Source organism: Eubalaena glacialis, chromosome 10 (assembly GCF_028564815.1).
Source record: "Eubalaena glacialis isolate mEubGla1 chromosome 10, mEubGla1.1.hap2.+ XY, whole genome shotgun sequence".
Classification (NCBI taxonomy): Eukaryota; Metazoa; Chordata; class Mammalia; order Artiodactyla; family Balaenidae; genus Eubalaena; species Eubalaena glacialis.
The window spans coordinates 14,192,362-14,213,479 of record NC_083725.1 but is presented as its reverse complement, the minus strand read 5'-3'; the positions used below and the strand labels follow the sequence as shown (position 1 = coordinate 14,213,479).

Here is a 21,118-nt window from a genome sequence, read left to right as displayed (position 1 = left end):
CCCCACTGCAGGGCCCCCTTCTCCCCACAGTGTCCAGTGCCCCACCCTTGAATGAGCCCTCAGCCTGGGTGCTGACTCGTAGTCACGTGGTGCCCTTTGCAGTGAGATACTCTGTACATATTGAGATCCTTAATATGTAAAGATCTCTTACAAATCAAAAAGGAAAAATAATATTGTCATGCTTGAAAAAAACCTACAGACTAACTATGGATGGTCGATAAATATAATGCTCTGTTTGTTCTTTTTCTGGATCTGGATTGGGCCTCAGGCCACAAGGACACAGCTCCCCCTGCCTCAGGGTGTCTGTGCCCCGACTTTCTTAGATGTTCTCACCCAAGTCTCACCACTTAGCTTGTCTGCCTAGTCTTTCTTAGCACATTTACAAGCAGATGTGTCACTGGTGGGAAAAATATTCAATAATACTTTAAAATATTTATTCAGCTTTGGTTTCGTGGTGAAGCTGTGAAATCAGCTGTGTGGGGGAAGGACTGAGAGGGGGACCCCAAGAGGCAGCCCAGCCTTCTCTTAGTCCTCAGTAAGTCAGCTCTGGCCTGCACTTACACCCTCACTCAGTAAAAGACCTGCTGGACCCCCCCATCCTTAGAAGGTAGCTGGCGGGGATGGGGGTGAGTGGGAGGAGGAGGGGTCTCCTTGCCTTGACCCAAAGTATTTCTTTGAGGAAGAACTACTGGTTTCCTTCTCGATGTCTATTCTCAGGGTAGCAATGTGACCAGCTTCTTTAAAAGGTTGATTTCCCAGGCTCCCCTGCAGTCAGGGTTAGCTGGGGACCCAGTTCTGACACCTATAAGTGAAAGCCACTGGAAGAGGCTCCTGGGAAAACTCCTTAGGAGGGGAAAGACTGAGCCGGCTTTGCTCTTGGGCCTTTGCCCTTCCCCCTCCTTCTTGCCTTGAGCACAGATGAAGTGCTTGGATCTGCAGAAGTCACCTTGCAACCACAAAGCAATGAACCCAAGGCTGAAAACCACAGGCTTAAGATGGCAGAGCAGAAAGATAGAGAGACTGGCCCCTCAATGGTACCGTGAGTCACACAGCCCTGGGCTCCCCTTATATAAGAAAAACAAACCCCTTAGTTGTTTAAGCCACTGGTGTTCAGATTTCTGTCCGTTTTGGCTGAATGGAGTCTCTGGCAGGTCCTTCTTCTGAGGCCTTCTGGTCAGTACATTTTCCTTCATTCCCAGCACAGTGTCCTAATGTCCCAGCAATGTTGCAGTGATCCTGCCCACCTGGCCTAACCTCAGTCCGGCTCTGGGTGTGAGAGGCAGATCGATCCATCTATCTGGATCAGGTGCCTGGCCCACCTTCCTCACAGCTTTGGAAACCAACTTCAGAGCCCCAGAGTCCTCATCAGCACTTGTGCCAACAGCTCCTGGCATCCTCATGGGCAGTGAAGCCAGGATGGTGTGTGACTGTAGATGGAAAGTGACATTTGAAGCTCCTGGGGTGCTGGTGATGTTCTGTTTCATGATCCATTACAAGGTGTTTGCTCTACAGTGATCTGTTCAACTGTCATGCATATTTTATGGATGTTCCTGCGTTGCACCCTAGTTCATTATAAAATCATTTGATATTTTCGGAGTCCATCAGCCTGCTTGGTTTGGCTCATTTGGACAGGAGGGGAGGCCAGACGGCCGCAGCAGCAGCCTGAAGAGCCAGAGCACGATGCCGCCTGCGAGGGGCAGGGCAGGGGCGGGCGGGCCCCGTGCCGTGCGTGGAATCTAACGTGAGCCGTTCATTCTCTTAGAATAGCTGCACACCTGCAGATCAGCAGTTTCTATTGTGGTGAGAAGTTAAAAAAACAAATGAAAGGGCAGGCAAGGAGCAAGCTCTCCTCTAACATGCTGCACTGAGACGGCTGCCACTGTCTGTCACGGCCCACGCACCTTCCTCAGTCAGTACTGCTCATACGTGCGGGGACTCGGGGCTCGGGCCCAAGCACCGAGCCTGTGACCTGCAGCCCCGCTCAGCTCCCAGGACCGCGGGGCCGTGCCCGCCTCTGGGGGCAGTCTCGGTCATACACGGTCTCCACGAGTACAGGAAGGTCAGGTGATCTCTTTGAGCCTCAGTGCCCTCACTTGTGAAGTTGGGGCTATTATCTCTCCTGGAGGCTTGTTGTAAGAATTAGACGTGGCGTGTTTCAGGTACACAGAGAGTCAGCTAAGGGCAGCGGCTGCTTTGTTGGTGGGTAGAGACGCCCTAGTTGATCCATTCCAGCAGCTGAGGGGCTGGAGCAGGACGGTTCCCTCTGCGCCACCTCGCAGGCCTCACACCACTTGGATGACAGCATCCCCGAGGGCTCGGTTAAGGTACCGTCAGGCCTCCCCGGGAGGACCTCCTTGTCAGCCACTCACCACGAGGCTGTCCTTCCAGACCCTCCTGCTCTGAGATTTGTGTCTTGTATGACACAAATCTGCAGCTGGAGGGAGGGTAGCAGACGCCCAGCTGAACGTTATTCCAAAGATAACTGGTGGTCCGACAAGCAAAGACCAGCCTCCAGGCAACAGAAGAGGACTGTCCTGGGGGCCTCGCCACAGTCTGGGTGGAGTGAAGCGGGGCAAGAGAGGCTGCTCAGAGCCAGCCACCCACAGCGGCCTGCAGCTCAGCACGGGGCAGTGGAGACCCGGGGCTGGAAAGCTTCCAGATTCCCTACAGAAGGCTGCCTGCAACACCCACAGCCCAGGTGCATGGCTTGTTAATAGCTCCATTCCTCAGGCCATCTCTCTGCCCCTCCACTCCTGGGGTTTTCTGCAAGAAGGACGTGGTTTGGTCAGCCTGGAGAGGATGGGCCTGGAAGGATCTTCTGACGTCGAAGGTTCCAGGCTCTACCAAAGAAGACATACAGATGGCCAGTAGGCACATGAAAAGATGCTCAACATCACTAATTATTAGAGAAATGCAAATCAAAACTACAGTGAGGTACCACCTCACACCGGTCAGAATGGCCATCATCAAAAAGTCTACAAATAACAAATGCTGGAGAGGGTGTGGAGAAAGGCGAACCCTCCTACACTGTTGGTGGGAATGTAAGTGGGTGCAACCACTATGGAAGACAGTATGGAGGTTCCTCAGAAAACTAAAAATAGAATTACCATATGATCCAGCAATCCCACTCCTGGGCATATGCCCAGACAAAACTATAATTCAAAAAGATACATGCACTCCTATATTCATAGCAGCACTATTCACAATAGCCAAAACAAGGAAACAAGCTAAATGTTCATTGACAGATGAATGGATAAAGAAGATGTGGTACATATATATAATGGAATACTACTCAGCCATAAAAAAGAACAAAATAATGCCATTTGTAGCAACATGGATGCAACTAGAGATTATCATACTAAGTGAAGTAAGTCAGAAGGAGAAAGACAAATACCAGATGATATCACTTATATGTGGAATCTAAAATATGGAACAAAGGAAACTATCTACAAAACAGAAACAGACTCACAGACATAGAGATCAGACTTGTGGTTACCAAGGGGGAGGGAGGGAGGGAGAGAGATGAACTGGGAATTTGGGGTTGGTAGATGCAAACTATTACATTTAGCATGGGTAAACAACAAGGTCCTCCTGTATAGCACAGGGAACTATATCCGATCTCCTGGGATAAACCATAATGGAAAAGAATATTTAAAAAAGAATGTATATATGTCTGTGAGTCACTTTGCAATACAGCAGAGATTGGCACAGCATTGTAAATCAACTATACTTCAATTAAAAAAAAAGCTCCAGGCTCTGCTCCACACTTGGCAAATCAGTAGAGGCTGCTCTGGACACGAGGAGGGAGGAGCCTATTCTTAGGGTTGAGTCTCCAAAGAGGTGATGGGGCTGCATGGGGCAGACGGGGCTGCGGCGCGACTCCTCCTTAGCAGGCGTTCCTGGTACCTTGTCCTTCAGATTACGGGAAACTCAAAGCGTATTGAAAAGCTTAGAGTGTAATGGTAAGAAACATGCATATGCCTAACGACTTGACTTTGTCCTATTTTCTTCAGATTTTGTTTTTAGAACTGAAATATAACAGGTCCCCGCTTGTATTCCTGACCCTCAGAGGCGTAGCTGCTCTCCTGAATTTGCAGTTTCCCACTCTCATGCGCGCCTTCATACTTTTGCTGTATATATCTACAAACTACGTGTAGTATTGCTTTGCATGTTATTTTTTATTGTGGTAAAACACACATAACATAAAATTTCCCATTTAACGTTTTCACCATTTTTTATTGTACTGTTCAGGGGCACTGAGTACATTCACATTGTTGCATAACCATCACCACTGCCAAGCTCTAGAAACTTTTAATCTTCCAAAACTGAAACTCTGTGCTCATTAGTCAATAATTTCCCTAGTCCATCCTACCCCACAACTCCTGGAAACCACCATTTTACTTTCTGTCTCTCTGAATTTATGGTTCTTTGTGTAAATAGAGTCATAGAATATTTGTCCTTTTGTGTCTGATTTATCTCACTTAGCACAGTATCTTCAAGGTTCCTCTATGTTTTAGAGGAATTGATTTAACAACATATTTCCTCAATGTTGTTGTCAGAATTTCTTTCCTTTTAAAGGCTGAATAATATTTCATTGCATATGTACGCCATGTTTTCCTTATTCACTCATCCATTGATGGACATTTGGGTTCTTTCCACCTTTTGGCTATTGTGAATGATGCTGCAGTGAACGTGGGTGTGTAAGTATCCGTTCAAGTATGTGCTTTCAGTTCTTTTGGGGATGTACACAAAAGTGGAATTGCTGGATCGTATGGTGCAGCTGGATTATATGGTAATTCTATGTTTAATTGTTTCAGGAACCCCTGTACTGCTCTGAATGTTTTAAAATCTTATGTACTGTATATGGAGGGTATTTGTACTGTATCATTTGGCAATTTGATGCTTTTTTTTTTTTTTTTTTTTTTGGTGCTGGTATGTTTCTGAGATTCCACCATGTTAATACGTAGATCTAATCTGAGAATCTGTATCTTTTAATTTACAAGTTTAAGTGTTATCATTATTTGAACTTATTTTTACCATCTTATTCTGTGCTCCTTAATTTCCTCATGTTTTTTTCTTTTTACATTTTCTTTTGTTTCCTATATTTCCCTTGTTTCCTATATTTATCAAATTTAGTGAGCCTCTTTTATTTTATTTACTTATTTGGCCACGCTGCGTGACATGTGGGATCTCAGTTCCCCGACCAGGGATTGAACCCGTGCCCCCTGCAGTGGAAGCACGGAGTCTTAACCACTGGACCACCAGGGAAGTCCGAGCCTCTTTTATTATTTTTTCTACTTGTATTCATTCCTTCCTTCATTCATTTGTTTTCTTGTAAATTATAGATTTCATTCCTATTCTTTAGGGCTTCTCTCCCCTTCTTTTCACATGTACACCAACTCTAAAATTAATCAGAAATGTGATTGTCCCCTGATGGAGGCAGGGCCTTTGGAATACTTTAACTCTGATTACCTCCTCCACCTTCCATAACCCCATCCAGCATCGCGGGTCTGCCTTAGTTTCTACACCTCCAATTCATCACCATCACTGTTGCAGTTTTCCTCAGTTGGTGCTTATATCCATTTACCCACAGGTTTACAGCGTGTTTGCTCTTCATTGCTTTTTTTTAAAATTGAAGTATAGTTAATTTATGTTGTGTTAGTTTCAAGTGTACACCAAAGTGATTCAGATACATACACACACACACACACACACACACATCTCACACCTTCTGAGTTCAATTTCCTTTCTCTTAAAATAGATGTGTTGGCAGCTCTAACACCAGTGATGTTATGGTGAACTCTTTTCAGTCTTCATCTGAAATGGTCTTTATTTCACTTTCACTTGTTGTGTTGGATTGTCAGCAAAGGGGGCCACCAACAGTTCTGTCCATCCCTGTGAAGCACATGTCACTCCTCCCATCGAGATGGAGTTTATTTTCCCTTCCCTTAAATGTGGGCTGGCCTCGTGACTTGCTTTGATCTGTAGAATGTGGAATTGACCCTGTGTCAGGTCCAGCCTTAGGTCTTAAGAAGCCTGACTGATTCCACTTTCACCCAGTTGGGTCCAGCCACCATGAAACTAAGTCCAATTGCCCCACTGGACAGAGGAAGAGGGGGCCTGGAGGATGAAAGGTGACCAAGGGCAAGAGAGGCCCACCAGCCACCTGCCATTCCCATCCCTTCCGCTGAGGACCATGCGTGTGAGTGAAGCTACCTTGTTTCCTCCAGTCCCAGATGAGCCATCCCAGCCAACACCACACAGAACGTAAATGCGCCGTCCCCACTCAGCCCTGCCAAATTACAGAACTGCGAGCAAATACACAGTGGTGGTTGCTTTAAGCCACTACATTTTGGAGAGATTTGTTTTGCAGCAATAGGTAACTGGAGCCCTCCTGAGTGGTATTTTAGGGGAGTTTGAACTCTAGGGTGAGTTACTTTTTGTCAGCACTTTGACTGTAGAATGCCTCTGACTTCTTTCTTCTGTGGCTGCTGTTGAGAAGTCAGCTATGAATTGTTTTCCTTTGTAGGTAATCTGTCAGGTGACTTTTAAGATAATCTGTTTGTCTTTACTGTTCTGCAGTTTCTCTAAAACATATCTGGTATAGGTTCCTTTTTCTTTTTCCTGCTCAGAAATTGTGCTGATACTACTTCTGCCTTCTCCTCCTTTTTACTCCTACAAATATTTTTTGAGTGCCTATTATGTGCTAAATACTATTCTAAGTGTTGGGGACTAAACAGTGAACAAAAAAGAGAAAGACTCTAACCTCACGGGGAGGCTATGTCCCCCATTTAAGTGAGGGACAGAGCCTGAGAATGAAGCTAGCACGCAGAAGAGCAGAGATGAGCTTCGGGAAAAGCAGATCCTGAATGCATGGTTGAAACCTGCATCATGCCCCACCTAAAAGCAACCCTACTCATTATATTTTCAGTAATGTTAGCAATGATTGCTCCTTGTTTCTTAAGACAGTTTTAAATGGATTTTTATGTCATTTACAAGTGAAACGGTACTAACTGATACGTGTCCCAGCCCAGCCTGACATAGATGTCCTTCCTCTGTGAAACTTTACATTCATATCTTCATTTAGTTTATTTTAAAATTAATTCATTTAATTTTTTGTTTCTATTTGATCTTGTTTCAAAAAAGATTTAAGACCATTTACAAAGATGGATAAAACACAAAGTAACATAATTTAGAAGTGTTACTGTGCTTATTGAACCTGAAGAGGCATATTTTTCATTAATTTTGAAAAATCCTCAACCGTTATCTCTCAATAGTGCCTCAGCCATTCTCTCTTCTGAAATTCCTGTTAGACAAATGGTGGATCTTCTCATCTTATTCTTTGTGTCACTTAACCTGTTTTTCATAATTTCTATTTCTTCTTTCTCTGGGTAATTTTCTTAGATCAGTGTTCCAGTTCACTATTTGTCTCTTCATTTGTGTTGAATCTGCTGTTTAGCCTTTTTTTTTTGAACTTTACATTTCAGTTACCATTTTTTCATTTTTAGAAGTTCTATTTGGTTCTTTTTCACACATGTCTATTCATAGTATTTTATTCTTTTCTTATGCTTTCAGTGCCTTACATGCATCCAGGCATTTTAATCATATCTCTTCTACAATATCTTTAGTCTTCATATAACATCTGAAGTTCTTGGGAGTCTAATTTTGAGGTTACATCTGCTAACTCTTGCTCATAATGATGCCTTATTTCCTCCTTCCTTCCTTCCTTCCTCCCTCCTTTTCTTTCTTTCTTTCTTTCTTTCTTTCTTTCTTTCTTTCTTTCTTTCTTTCTTTCTTTCTTTCTTTCTTTCTTTCTTTCTTTCTCTCTCTTTTCCTCCCTCCCTCCTTTTCTTTCTTTCTCTCTCTCTTTCTTTTCCTCACTCCCTCCTTCTTTTCTTCCTTCCTTCCTTCCTTTCTTTCTCTCTCTCTTTCTTTTCCTCCCTCCCTCTTCTTTTCTTTCTTTCTTTCTTTCTTTCTTTTCTTTTCTTTCTTTCTTTCTTTCTTTCTTTCTTTCTTTCTTTCTTTCTTTCTTTCTTTCTTTCTTTCTTTCTTTCTTTCTTTCTCTCTCTTTTCCTCCCTCCCTCCTTTTCTTTCTTTCTCTCTCTCTTTCTTTTCCTCACTCCCTCCTTCTTTTCTTCCTTCCTTCCTTCCTTTCTTTCTCTCTCTCTTTCTTTTCCTCCCTCCCTCTTCTTTTCTTTCTTTCTTTCTTTCTTTTCTTTTCTTTCTTTCTTTCTTTCTTTCTTTCTTTCTTTCTTTCTTTCTTTCTTCCTTCCTTCCTTCCTTCCTTCCTTCCTTCCTTCCTTCCTTCCTTCCTTTCTTTTCTCCCTTTCTCCTTTTCTTTCTTTATTTTTTTGTAATTTTGGATTGCAAGCTTATGTTCAGTAGGGCTTTATCCTTTGGAATCCCATGTGATCTGGGTTAAGAGCATGATATTCCAAAGTTATTTTGTGATTGCTTCTTTCAAGGACCCCAACAGTATCACACACTATGAAAAGTTTTTTTTATGTTATTCTCTTGCTGCTGGATCCCATTTAAATAACCATGATAGTAGTGTAAACTCAAGTCCCAAACATGAGGCACAGAACTGTGTTTAGAAATTCTAAAAGGGAGAATTTCATTTTCTACCCAGAGCCCAAGCTGAGACATACTTCTTTGCAATTTACCTGGGCTAGGGAAAAGATGCTTCCCTAGGTCACCTTTTCACTGAGGCTGTAACTCTCTGAGGATTCTGGATCTAGGTGAAGACTCAGCTCCACATTTCCACTTCACAGCCCTTGGGTAGTATTGATTACTACCCTGCAGGATAATTTTGTTTCTGTCCCTTGGTGAATCCTCCTTTCTCATGAGATCGGGTATATATTTAAAAGGATCTTTGCACTTATATGTGGAATCTAAAAACAAAAACAAAAACCTCACTGTGAGATCATGGAAAATTTATATATTGATCTCTGCCCCCAGTTCTTGGCACATGGCTCCTAAAACCTTTGTAATTTCCTAAGTGATAAAAGCACTAGAAGCATCTTTTGTTCTATTGAAGTGCCTCTGAATGGGTTCCTGGACGCTCCTGGATGGGGGTTGGTCATCAGAAAGACCAGCCAATGATTAGAAACTTGGAATTTTCAGCCCCACCATCATTCTCCAGAAAGGAGACAGGGGCTGGAAATGAAGTTAGTAGTTGATCATTCCTACATGAGTATTCCTCCATAAAATCCCAATAGTAGGGGGCTTGGAGAACTTCCAGTTGGTGAACACACCGGGAGGTTCTTTAGCAAATTAATTAAACCCAAGGGGGGGGTCATTGGAAGCTCATATCTATAGCCAGTTGGTTGGAAGCACTTGCCTCTGAAGTGTGTGTGTATGTTTGTGTGTGTGTGTGTGTGTGTGTGTGTGTGTGTGTGTGTGGTGGGGGCAGTCTTGTGGGACTGAGCCCTTAACCTGTGGGATCTGATGAGGGGCAGTGGGCAGAATGAGTGAAAGGGATAAAAAAGTATGAACTTCCAGTTATAAAATAAATAAGTCATGGGGATGTAATGTATAGCACAGTGACTATAGTTAATAATACTGTATATCTGAAAGTTGCTAAGAGTGTAGATCTTAAAAGTTCTCATCACAAGAAAAAAATTGTAACTATGAGTGGTGATGAGCATTAACTAGAGTTATTGTGATGATCATTTCCCAATATATACATATATTGATTCATTATGTTGTATACCTGAAATTAATATAATGCTATAGGTCAGTTATATCTCAGTGGGGAAAAAAAAAGGATCCTTGTGACATTTTATCCAAAGCTTTAGGCAATTGTTATGGGAGTGTTTTTGATATTTTCAGAAACAGAAGTTTAGATTTTTTTTTACTCCATTGTCTATCAATCATTCCATTTTTTAAAAGTAATGAAAAATATTAATTTCATTTACTGAAGTTCTTTTTCTCTTTAAAAGTAACTAAGTAACTCCTTACATGTTCATTGTAGGAAATTTAGAAACATTTAAATAAACAAAATGAAAATATGCTACAATACTTCTATCTTGGGGCAATGTTTTTTTTTTTTTTAATTTTATTTATTTATTTAATTAATTTTGGCTGCGTTGGGTCTTTGTTGCTGCCTGCAGGCTTTCTCTAGTTGCAGTGAGCGGGGGCTACTCTTCGTTGCAGTGTGTGGGCTCCTCATTGCGGTGGCTTCTCTTGTTGCGGAGCACGGGCTCTAGGCACTTGGGCTTCAGTAGTTGTGGCTCACGGGCTCTAGAGCGCAGGCTCAGTAGTTGTGGCGCATGGGCTTAGTTGCTCCGCGGCATGTGGGATCTTCCCGGACCAGGGCTCGAACCCGTGTCCCCTGCATTGGCAGGTGGATTCTTAACCACTGCGTCACCAGGGAAGCCCCCTGGGGCAATGTTTTGGCATTTGTTTTTTCAGGCTTTTTTCTAAGCAGATATCAAGATCTCATTATTTTATAATCATTTTTTTTTCCATGTAACAGCACGTGACATGTGTTAGTTTTCTACTGCTGTGTAATAAAGCACCACAAAGTTCGTGGCTTAAAACAACACACATTATCTCATAGTTTCTGTAAGTCATAAGTTTGGACACAGCTTACCCGGGTTCTCTGTTTCAGGTGTTGGCTGGGGCTGTGATCTCATCAGAGGCTCAACTGGAGAAACATTCCCTTCTAAGCTCCCTCAGGTTGTTGGCTTATGGTTGTAGGGTCCCCATTTTTTGCTGGTTGTCAGCTGGGTGGCACTCAGCTCCTCGAGAGTCCTGGTAGTCCTTGCCACATGGCCCTTTCACAACATGGAAGCTTCAAAACCAGCACTAGAGAGAGAGTCTCCAACCCTGAGATGGCCTAGACCCTCTTTCGAAGGCTTTCAACTGGTTTGGTCAGGCCCATCCATCCACGATAACTTCCCTTTGGACTACTTCAAAGTCAACTGAGTTGGGACCTTAATTACATCTGCAAAATCCCTTCACCTTTGTCATATGCTATTGGCTACAAGCAAGTCACAGGACCTGCTCAAGGGGAGTGGATTACACAGGGTGCAAACATCAGGGAGTAGGAATCATGAGGCCCACCCTAGGGTCTGTCCACCACAATGTGTTTATCCTTCCATGTCATTATGTATTCTACTTCCAAGTAATGTTAACAGCCTCGCCGCATTCTATTATATGGATGTACCATAACTTTTTCAACCAATGCTTTATCACCAGACACTTAATAAACATAAACATTTAATTTCATTCTTTTTTTTTTTATAACAAACAATGCTAGAGAGAATGCCTTTGTACTGATATCATTATAAACAGTAGTATTATTTCCTCAGAATAAATTCCTCGACATGGAATTGGAGGGTCAAAGAATTCACAAAAGGTTAGGCTTTTGATACAAATGAACTGACCTTCTGTATAGCAGAGGACAATTCTCATGCTGTAAAGTGAAGCAGCAGTGGTTAGAGGTGGTAATGGCCTTGGTGAGGTATTCGTTCTCACTTGAAAGTCAAATAATGCCCACGCTCTGGAAAGTGTGTGCTTGTGGTTGCACGACCTGCCCCGTAGAAGCTGGGGAAGGGTTTGTGTCTACGGTCTCACACATTCATGTGTCTTGGTTGTGGGTGAAGCTGAGACTGAGAGCTCTTGGTGGCAACAGCTGCAGCTGCGCCACTGTCCCCAGCACAGTTCACATCTGCCTGAGGCCCCTGGTTTGTCTGTGTTCATCCAGAACGCATGTGACTTCCAGTGGTGTGAGCTGACCTGTAAGGTGCCCCAAAGAGCATTCCACCTGTCCCAGAGAGGAGCCCAAATGTAATAACTTCCCAGCAGGCTGAGTCCCCAGATTTTGTGGGGCCTGAAGCTTAAACAATTTGGAGTCCTTCTTTAAGAAAAAGAATCAAATTATGAACACAAAGCTAGGTGCAGAGCTGTTGAAAGGCCCTGGGATTACATGTCATTGACTTGGCAGGAAATCCACCGCTGCTGACCACGACTAGGTTTGCCCTGCCTAGAGTCCAGTTTTGTTTATTTCCAAACATCTTAAATGAGATATGTTTCTTTCTTGCCTTTTGTAGGTGTATTAAAATTTAAGAATTGAGCAGGACTTCAATAAAATAGTCATTTGGGGCAAAATTTCTCTAGTTTAACCCTTCTCTACTCAAATCACTAACATGCATGGCAGGAACACAAAAGTTTTTCAAACCCCACTAGCCTTGTTTGCAGTGTGGAGTCTGGTGTGATGGGGAGGGTGATGGGGCAGTGGGAGGGGAGAGGGATTCTTCTAGCATTTATTGAGCCTGTACCAATCACTGTTCTAGGTGATTACATTGTCATATTTCACCCTTTTGCCTGCCATGGTGCAGACACTCCTAGGGGGCTCAGAGCAGCTCCTATTTAAGGGGAAAAGATGCCAGGACACCACAAGTTGAAGTTCAACCATGAAACTGTTAGCAGAGAAATTTTGGCATAAAACCCACTGTACCAGTCAGTCTCCCAACAGGAAACAGATGGCACATTCAAAATAGGATAATTTGAGGAGGGTTTATTTACAAAAAAAGACATGGGTGTCGGGGAACCACAAGGATAGTGCAGTAACCCAAGTTTAGCAGCAGCCAAGCATTGCCATCATGAGGCTGGAAGGGAGGTTGGGGGGAATAGCTGCTGGCATCCACGGGGAGAGAGTTGTGCCTCAAGACCACGGGGAGAGAAGACGTGGTCATTGGTTGAGGGACACAGCCAGCTCACAGAGAGGAAATAAATAACCTGACCTCAGCTCCTCTCTCTCTCTCTCTGATCTCCTGTGGGGCTCCACCAGGACACCCAAGACACAGGATGTGGACCACACAGATCAGCCTCCTGGGCCAGAGGCAATGTCAGGGGGTGGGTAGGGGGTTCTGGAGGAGCAAACAAAAGGTAAATGTCACATTCCACCCTTTTGGCCCTTAGCAGCCACTCTAGACCTTTGTTCATGGGAAAGGCTTGTCTCTCCAACACAAGGGACTCGTAAAGTCCCACCAGCTACTGTATCATCATGGGATGATGCCAGCTAGTCATGCTCTAGCTGAAATCACTGGTGTTCTTCAGATAAGGTAAGAAAAAGAAACAATTGAGGTTCATCAAATGTGGCTGCTACATCCCCATCTCTATAGCTGACCCCAAGGCCAAGGTAATCTTAGCTGCCTTCTTACACCTTCCATTCTCTGTTTTCCTTAACCTCTGCTGGCACCTTTCTGGAAAGGGTTCTTTACCTGATGTGATGACCGAAATCTTCATTCTTGCAGATTCTGAGTCCCTGGCTACCTTATTTTGGGGGTTACCACAGTTTTCCGTTGACTAGGACTATTGGATGAAGGGGTGCTTCAGTGGTGCCCCTCATTCCAGACACTGTCCTCCCTGCCCCGATTCACAGGGGCAGCCACTCCATTTCACCCTGGTAGCCAGGATCAATCACTCCACCCAGTACGGTGACCCTTTCTTTGCCTGTTGGTTCAGTGGCATGTGGAGCCCCAGATGAGATGGGGTGGTTTCAGTTTCTGATTCATCAGAATCATGACTGTGTTCCCTGGTAATGGCTTTTCTTCTCTGGGTACCAAGCTCACCAATCTCAAGGTTGTGGGGAGACAGGAAGCAAACATTTTTCTAGTGGGTTATTAAGAATAATAGTGAAAGGGGAAAAAAAAGGGGGGAATTCCCTGGCGGTCCAGTGGTTAAGACTCCGTGCTCCCAATGCAGGGGGCACGGGTTTGACCCCTGGTAGGGGAACTAAGATCCCGCATGCCACACGGTGAGGCCAAAAAAAGAATAGTGGAAGGGGCCATTCTCACCTCCACCCTTGGTTCTTGGACCCACGCATCTTGCCTACAGGGAAATGGCCCCATATATTGGCCACAAGTTTAAGGCATATACTGTATCTTGCAGGATGGCATCCTAATCTTGGAGGATGCTGTCTCTCAGCAGATAATTCCACCATCTCATCAAGGCAGAGTCTTCCAGGGTGCTCAATGAGACCAGGTGCAAATCATGAATCTCACTGTAATCAATAAACAAGGCTGGCAGCCAGTGCAAACCTCCCAGAAAGTCATCAGAACCATGGTCATAAAGCAACACAATTAATCATGTCAAGGAAGAAAAATGCACAACCTAAAAGTTGCAAGATATGTTTTATTCGGGGACCTTATTGAGGGCTATAGCCTTTCAGATAGCTCGGAGGAACTGCTCCGAAGAGAGGAGGGAGATATAGGCGTTTTTGCTGAAGAGACAACAACAACAGCATGTAGTTGAACATAAAAATATTACTGTTAATCACAGAAAACAGCCATCTCAAGTTAATGATTTTAGTGCTTTTCTCTATATGGGAAGATGCAAGAGTCTGGGCTCATGGAAATTATTCCTTACTTATGCATCTTAACTATCTAAGGTCATGTATGGTCAGGCCGTTCATGTATGGCTCTTCTCTTGCTCTCTGTACATCTCCTGCTCGACCAGTCCCTGCTTCACTCACATGACTATCCAATCCTATTAATTATAGGGCTTAATCAGTAAGTATCTACATGCTTGCCCCCTGCCCCAGCCTCTGGTTTCCCTGGTAACTGACGAGCCAACCTTACGTCAATTCCCCTTATAAATGGTAGCCTCCTTCTCCCCCTGAGTCTTGAGGATTACAGCTATGGCCGGCCTGCCTGCCTGCCTGCCTGCCTGCCTGCCTGCCTGCCTGCCTGCCTGCCATACACAGTAGGGTGTCACTCCAGGACTTTTGCTTCAAACGTGTAAGATCCCCTATCCAATAAACCACTGATGTCTCTGTCACTGTCTCCGGGTTCTTTCTTCGGTCTCCAAGCTGGGCGACTACAAGGCTTGCAAGCCTGCAGTGTGGAGCCCAACAATTGTCAAGTCAACCAGGAGGCCGAGGAAACTCCCTTGAGCACTGAGATGTCAGGAAAGAGGGACGGGGAATGGAAAGTTGCGGGGACAATCCCATCCACTAGTACATGGTGCCCTGTGGCAGCTGACTACCATGGGAGATGTCTTTCTCTTCCATTATATTGATGATATCCTGTTAAGCTCGGAGTCTAGTTTTAAAGTAGCAGCCCCATACTGGTGGTTCATCTGACTGCATGTGGATGGCTGGCAAGGACCTCGATTATCTACAAAATACAAGCATACTCCCAACCCACCACCCCTAAACAATTACAGACACAGGCTTTAGTGATATTAGCTCAGGTACAGGTTTGTAAGTTGGATATGGCCAGTTACCCAGAAGGGTTTGGCTGGGGCCTGTTGCAATGGCAAAATAATAAGAGTACCCTTGGGCTTCTGGTCCCAGCTATGGAAGGGGGCAGAGCGATGATACAGCGTGATGGACCAACAGCTATATGCCGTCTACAATGCAGCACAACAGGTAGAAGATCTTACAAAAGGCCTACCCGAGTTGTCAAGCAATGCAGAAAACCACTATTCTGGTCTAGAACGGCTGTGTGCGACATACGGGACCCCCATGGACATCGATCGCGACCAAGGAACCCACTTTACCGGCCATGAGGTTCAAGAAGGGGCTGCTAAAAATGCTGAACACTGGCTTTTCCACCTGCCCTACAACCCCACTGCTGCCGGGCTAATTGAAAGGACGAACAGACTACTTAGCCAACAGCTGAGATGGAAACTCTCAACACGTGGACCAGAGGCTAACTCAAGCCCTACAGACTACAACTGACCATCCCAGGAGCAATCAGCCCAGTGCTTACTCTATGTTAACCTGTAGGCAACTAGTCAGCACAACCCAGGTTCGACTGCTGACCACCGAAGGGCTGTTGTCAAACATGGATCAGGTCAATAACTCACTTTTGTCCTTGTTACAGGATCTACCCCCAGGAGGATACATTGTAAAATGGCCCTGGAACTGGCAGGTAAGTCCCCAGCGGTTTAGATTTGCTGCCCTGTGGGGACTAGCTTTAGAAAGGGACCTACACCTGTCTTCTTCCTAGTCCCACCTGAGGCTACAGAGGTAATTAACCCGGGGCCCCTACGGGAGAAAGGCACCATTACAGTAACCCTGGGGTCCGTTGTTATAGCGCCTCTCCACTTGGCACTGGCCGTGGGGACCGAGTGCACAGGCCGTGTGGTACTGCAGGCCAGGACGAAAACCACAGGCAGGGATGGTGTTATCTCGGGGTGCTGTTACTGCTTGGATTTTGCTTAATGGTCATGATCATCCCTGTATGGTGCCTGTTAAATATGTTACATTTTGTCCCTCGTCTGAGAAGAGGGAATCTGTTCGTGGACTGGGTGACAGTGGCTTCACTGAGAAATGAGTCCAGTTGCTGGGTCTACAGCAAGACGCCATTGTCCTCTGCTTTTGGACTTCCATGAAAAACTAACCCAGTAAGTGCCTGGCTTCTTCTTTGTACTCTTTAGCTGCTGGTGTCTGTACTGCCTTTGTGGTATCTGGTTGCAGGGCCCCCTACATACCTGACCCCAGGAATATCTCAGAAGAGGGGGAACCAAGATCGTAAGGGTCAGCCAGGGTGTGTAGGGGTGGAGCGTACGGTCAGGCCATTCAGGATGGCTGTTCTCTTGCTCTCTGTACATCCCCTGCTCAACCAGGCCCTGCTTCACTCATGTGACTATCCAATCCTCTTAATCATAGGGCTTAATCAGTAACTACCTACATGCTTGCCCCCTGCCCCAGGTGCTGGTTTCCCTGGTAACTGAAGAGCCAACATTACGTCAATTCCCCTTATAAATGGTAGCCTCCTTTCTGCCCTCTGCCTGCTGTTCGCAGTGGAGTGTTGCCCCAGGACATTTTGCTTCAGACGCGTAAGAGCCCCCATCCCATAAACCATTGATGTCTCTGTCATTGTCTCCAGGTTCTTTCTTTGGTCTCGAGGCTGGGCAACTACAAGGCTTGCAGGCCTGTGGGGTGCAGCCCAGCAGGCCAGTATCCTGTCTTTCTCCACCCCGAATTCCCTTCAGGGCACGTGGTCAGGCCAGCTACAGTGGCTGATGGCTTGTGGGTGGGCAACGTTCATTGTTTACTGAAATGGCAGGCAAAATATTTTTGTCCGCAGTCACTGTTCCATGGTTTGACCAAGGATCAGTGCCATGCAAAGGACACTAAACACCTCAGGCTGATTCCAGGCCTATTGGAATTGACCTTTACGACACAGGCACAGTCCTCCATTACCCGGTCATGAGGAACTCCCTGAGGCCATAGGTCTATGTAGGCAGCACTTTAAAAGGTTGCAGTATCTTAGTAGAGACCCTGTGATCATCTAGCTGTGGCCACAGATCCACATGGTTCAAAACACTGGATGACTTTTTAGGCTCTATGGCTCACTGTGGTAACTGCACTTACCTGTCTCTGAAGGTTAAACACCTGTCCTTTGCCACTCAGTCTCCATTATTCCCACTGAATTTAGGGAACCCAGTTCCAACACCCCCACTGTCTTCTCCAGCAGCTGTGATGGAGTTCTTCAAGGATGCTCGTCTCATCTCACCAATTCATTTCTTAATACCTTAGTGAAGGGCACGTCTTTTAGCCTTCACAGGTGGTACAGGTAGGGAAGGCTGAGCAGCTTGCATCTAACAGATCCATTCTAATTCATTCATTTCCTGGATCCTTAGGATTCCTTTAGTGATGACCTTATGCCCGGGGAAGACCTGGCATTTCGACCTCATTAACTGTAGGCAGGTGGTTCTCACAATCAACTGAAGGGCTTGTAAAACACAAATTGCTGGGCCCTTGCCCCCATAGTTTCTGATTCAGGAGGTCTGGGTTGGGGTTTGAGAATCTGCAGTTCTAAGAACTTCCAGGGTGCTGCTGATACTGTTAGTACAGGGACCACACTTCAAAGTTAAGAACCCCTGCTGTAGGTCACCAATAAGTCCAGGCTTTAATTAGGCAATTTAACAAACGATAAGTGCTACTCGAGTTTGTTTCAGCCAGAATATTAGGTGACCGCACCCATGTGGCTGAGTTTGACTCGATCAAGCCTTCTATTCCATCCCTTCAAGTCCTACATGTTGGTAATTCACTCCCATGTGTATCCCCCTAGGTTCTTGCTAATATAGATTAGCAAGGTCTTGTAACTCTGATGTATATAGGGCTGTTCCTCTCTGAATGGGTTACCTTAGGGTCTCATCTTGGGCCTGGAGGCAAAGAGAGGTGGAGCCTGAAGAGACAGCTTGTGAGACAATCAGCTATTGCAGATACAGCCATCTTACAGACTTTACGTAGAGAAAAGTTTACTCCTTGGCAGGTGGGATTGAGCAGGGTTGGGAAAGTTGGAGGTGATGTATTGAGGGGAATTTGGAGCCTCAGAGATTTACTTCAGACACTAAGAAACTTTATTCGCCCTACAACATTAGAATCTGCAAATGTCCCCAGCCCAACCTAATTCCAAGAGAGACATTAGTTTCAATAAATGAAACTAATGTTTTTACCGTTCTATAACTTTATTGGACAATCAGCAGTTAGTTCTCATCCACATTAACTGTAGATTTTTGAAAGTGGTGACAGGTACATAGGTACCAATGTATAGAGCTTGTTTGAATCTTCCTTACATTTTCTTGACAACCGCACACGGATAAGGTATGGGGCATTCCTTATTCCTTTGGTCCAGACAGCTTTGAGCCTGACGTCAGTGCGTACATCTGGAGTTCCCATCTCCTTCCAGATTTCTTTGAGTGCCGGAGGGGCACCTTTCTTGAAACCCACTCCGTGGACGTGCTTGTGAATGTTGATAGTGTATTCTCTGGTTACCACCTTGTTGATGGCAGACCGGCCCTTCTTCTTGTCACCCTTCTTTGCAGGAGCCATCCTGCCGGGCCATAAAACAAACTTTTTACTTTAGAATAGATTTAGTTAGTTCTTTAGTTAGTTCTTTAGCTATGCTGCGCGGCATGCAGGATCTTAGTTCCCAGACCAGGGATCGAACCCAGGCCCTCTGCAGTGGAGGCGTAGAGTCCTAACCACTGGACCGCCAGGGAATTCCCTAGAATAGTTTTAGATTTACAGAAAAGTTGCAAAGATAGTACAGAGAGTTTTCATGTACCCCACACCCAGTTTCCCCTCTAATTAATAACTTATTGTGTTGGCCAAAAAGTTCATTCGGGTTTTTCCATTGCAGAAAAACCCAATCGAACTTTTTGGCCAACCCAATACATTTGTATGGCACATTGGTTGCAGTTGATGAACCAACATTGATACATTATTAGTAACTAAAGTCCACCCTTTAGTTACTAAAAGATTTCCTCAGTTTTTCACTTATGCCCATCTTTGTTCCACGAGCCCACATTGCATTTAGTTGTAACACCTCCTTAGGCTCCTCTTGGCTGTGACAGTTTCTCAGATTTTTCTTGTTTTTGAGGCCCTTGATAGTTTTGAGGAGTATTGGCCAGACATTTTTAGAATGTCCCTCAATTTGGGGTGTCTGATGTTCTTCTCATGGTTATATTGGAGTTGTGGATTTGGGGGAGGAAGACCACAGAGGTAAAGTGCTGTTCTCATTACATCATATCAAGGATACATACTGTCATCATGGCTTTTTACTGTTGATCTTGACCAGGATCACCTGGCTGAGTCACGTTTGTCAGGTTTCTCTGCCATCAAACGATTCTTTTCCTCTCCCCTTTCCATACCGTCCTCTTTGGAAGGAAGTCACTATGTACAGCCCACACTTAGAAGAGTGGAGAAGGTTCAAGGTTTTTAGCCTGGTTTATGTATGCCCAAATGCCCCATCCCATATCTCAGGGGCTCCTCCCTCCCTCCCAGTTTTCTGTAATGTGAGAGACCTGGTAGGTTGTGCATTCCAACTGGTGCTGTGGCTCTATAATCCTTACCATCAGACCCAGGTCTTGGTCTTCAGCTGTTTGTGCCCTATGACTACATATGACTCCTTGAAAGCTTCCCTTAAGGCCTTCTGGTTCTCTCTGCATGCTCTATTTTTTCTTAAGAGCTTTACTTAGGTATAACTGACCTACAATAAATTGCACATATTTAGAGTGCGTAATTTAATATTTTAACATGTATACACCTATGAAACCATCATCACAATCAAGATAATGAACACATCTATCACTCTCAGAAGTTTCCTCATGTAACTTTATAACCTTCCCCTCCTTCCCACCTCTTCCCCAATAGGCAACCACTGACCTGCTTCTTGTCCCTGTAAGAGTGCATTTTCCAGAATTTTATTTTTTATTTTATTATTTTTAAAAAATTAAAATATAGTTGATGTACAATATTGTTAGTCTCATGTGTACTACATGATTATCTGACATTTGCATACATTAGGAAATGATCACCATTGTAAGTCTAGTAACCATCTGTCCCCATACAATGTAATTACAATATTATTGACCATATTCCTTATGCTGTATATTCCATCCCATGGCTTATTTATTTTATAAGTAAAGATTTGTATCACTTACTTCCCTTCACCTATTTCACCCTCACCACCTTCCCCTCTGCAGCCACCAGTTTGTTCTCTGTACCTATGAGTCTGTTTCCATTTTGTTTTGTTTGTTTTGTTTTTTAGATTCCACATATAAGTGAGATTGTACAGTATTTGTCTTTCTCTGTCTGACTTATTTCAGTTAGCGTAATACCCTCTAGATCCATCCATGTTGTCACAAATGGCAAGATGTTTTTCTGGTTGAGTAATATCCCATTCACCACATGTTTATCCACTCATCTATCGACGGACACAAGTTGCTTCTGTATCTTGGTTGTTGTAAATAATGTTGCAATGAACATTGGTGTGCATATATTGTTTTGAATTAGTGTTTTTGTTTTCTTTGGGTAAATTACCCAGAAGTGAAATTGCTGGATCATGTGGTAGTTCTAGTTTTAAATTTTGGGGGGAAACTCCATACTGTTTTCCACAGAGGCTGCACCAAATCCCACCAACAGTGCACAAAAGTTCCCTTTTCTCCACATCCTCGCCAACAATTGTTATTCGTTGTCTTTTTGATGATAGCCATTCTGGCAGGTGTGAGGTGGTGTCTTATTGTGGTTTTGATTTGCATTTCCCTGGTGATTAGTGATGTTGGGCATCTTTTCGTGTGTCTGTTCTGGCCATCTGTGTCTTCTTTGGAGAAGTGTCTATTCAGGTCCTCTGCTCATTTAAAAATTTAAAAA

At 44.5% G+C, this 21,118-nt stretch overlaps 1 pseudogene; it reads right to left on the bottom strand.

The window, feature by feature from the left end:
- Positions 1-18,443: 18,443 nt before the first annotated feature.
- Positions 18,444-18,796, bottom strand: LOC133099785 (large ribosomal subunit protein eL31-like; annotated as a pseudogene).
- Between the last annotated feature and the right edge of the window lie 2,322 nt (positions 18,797-21,118).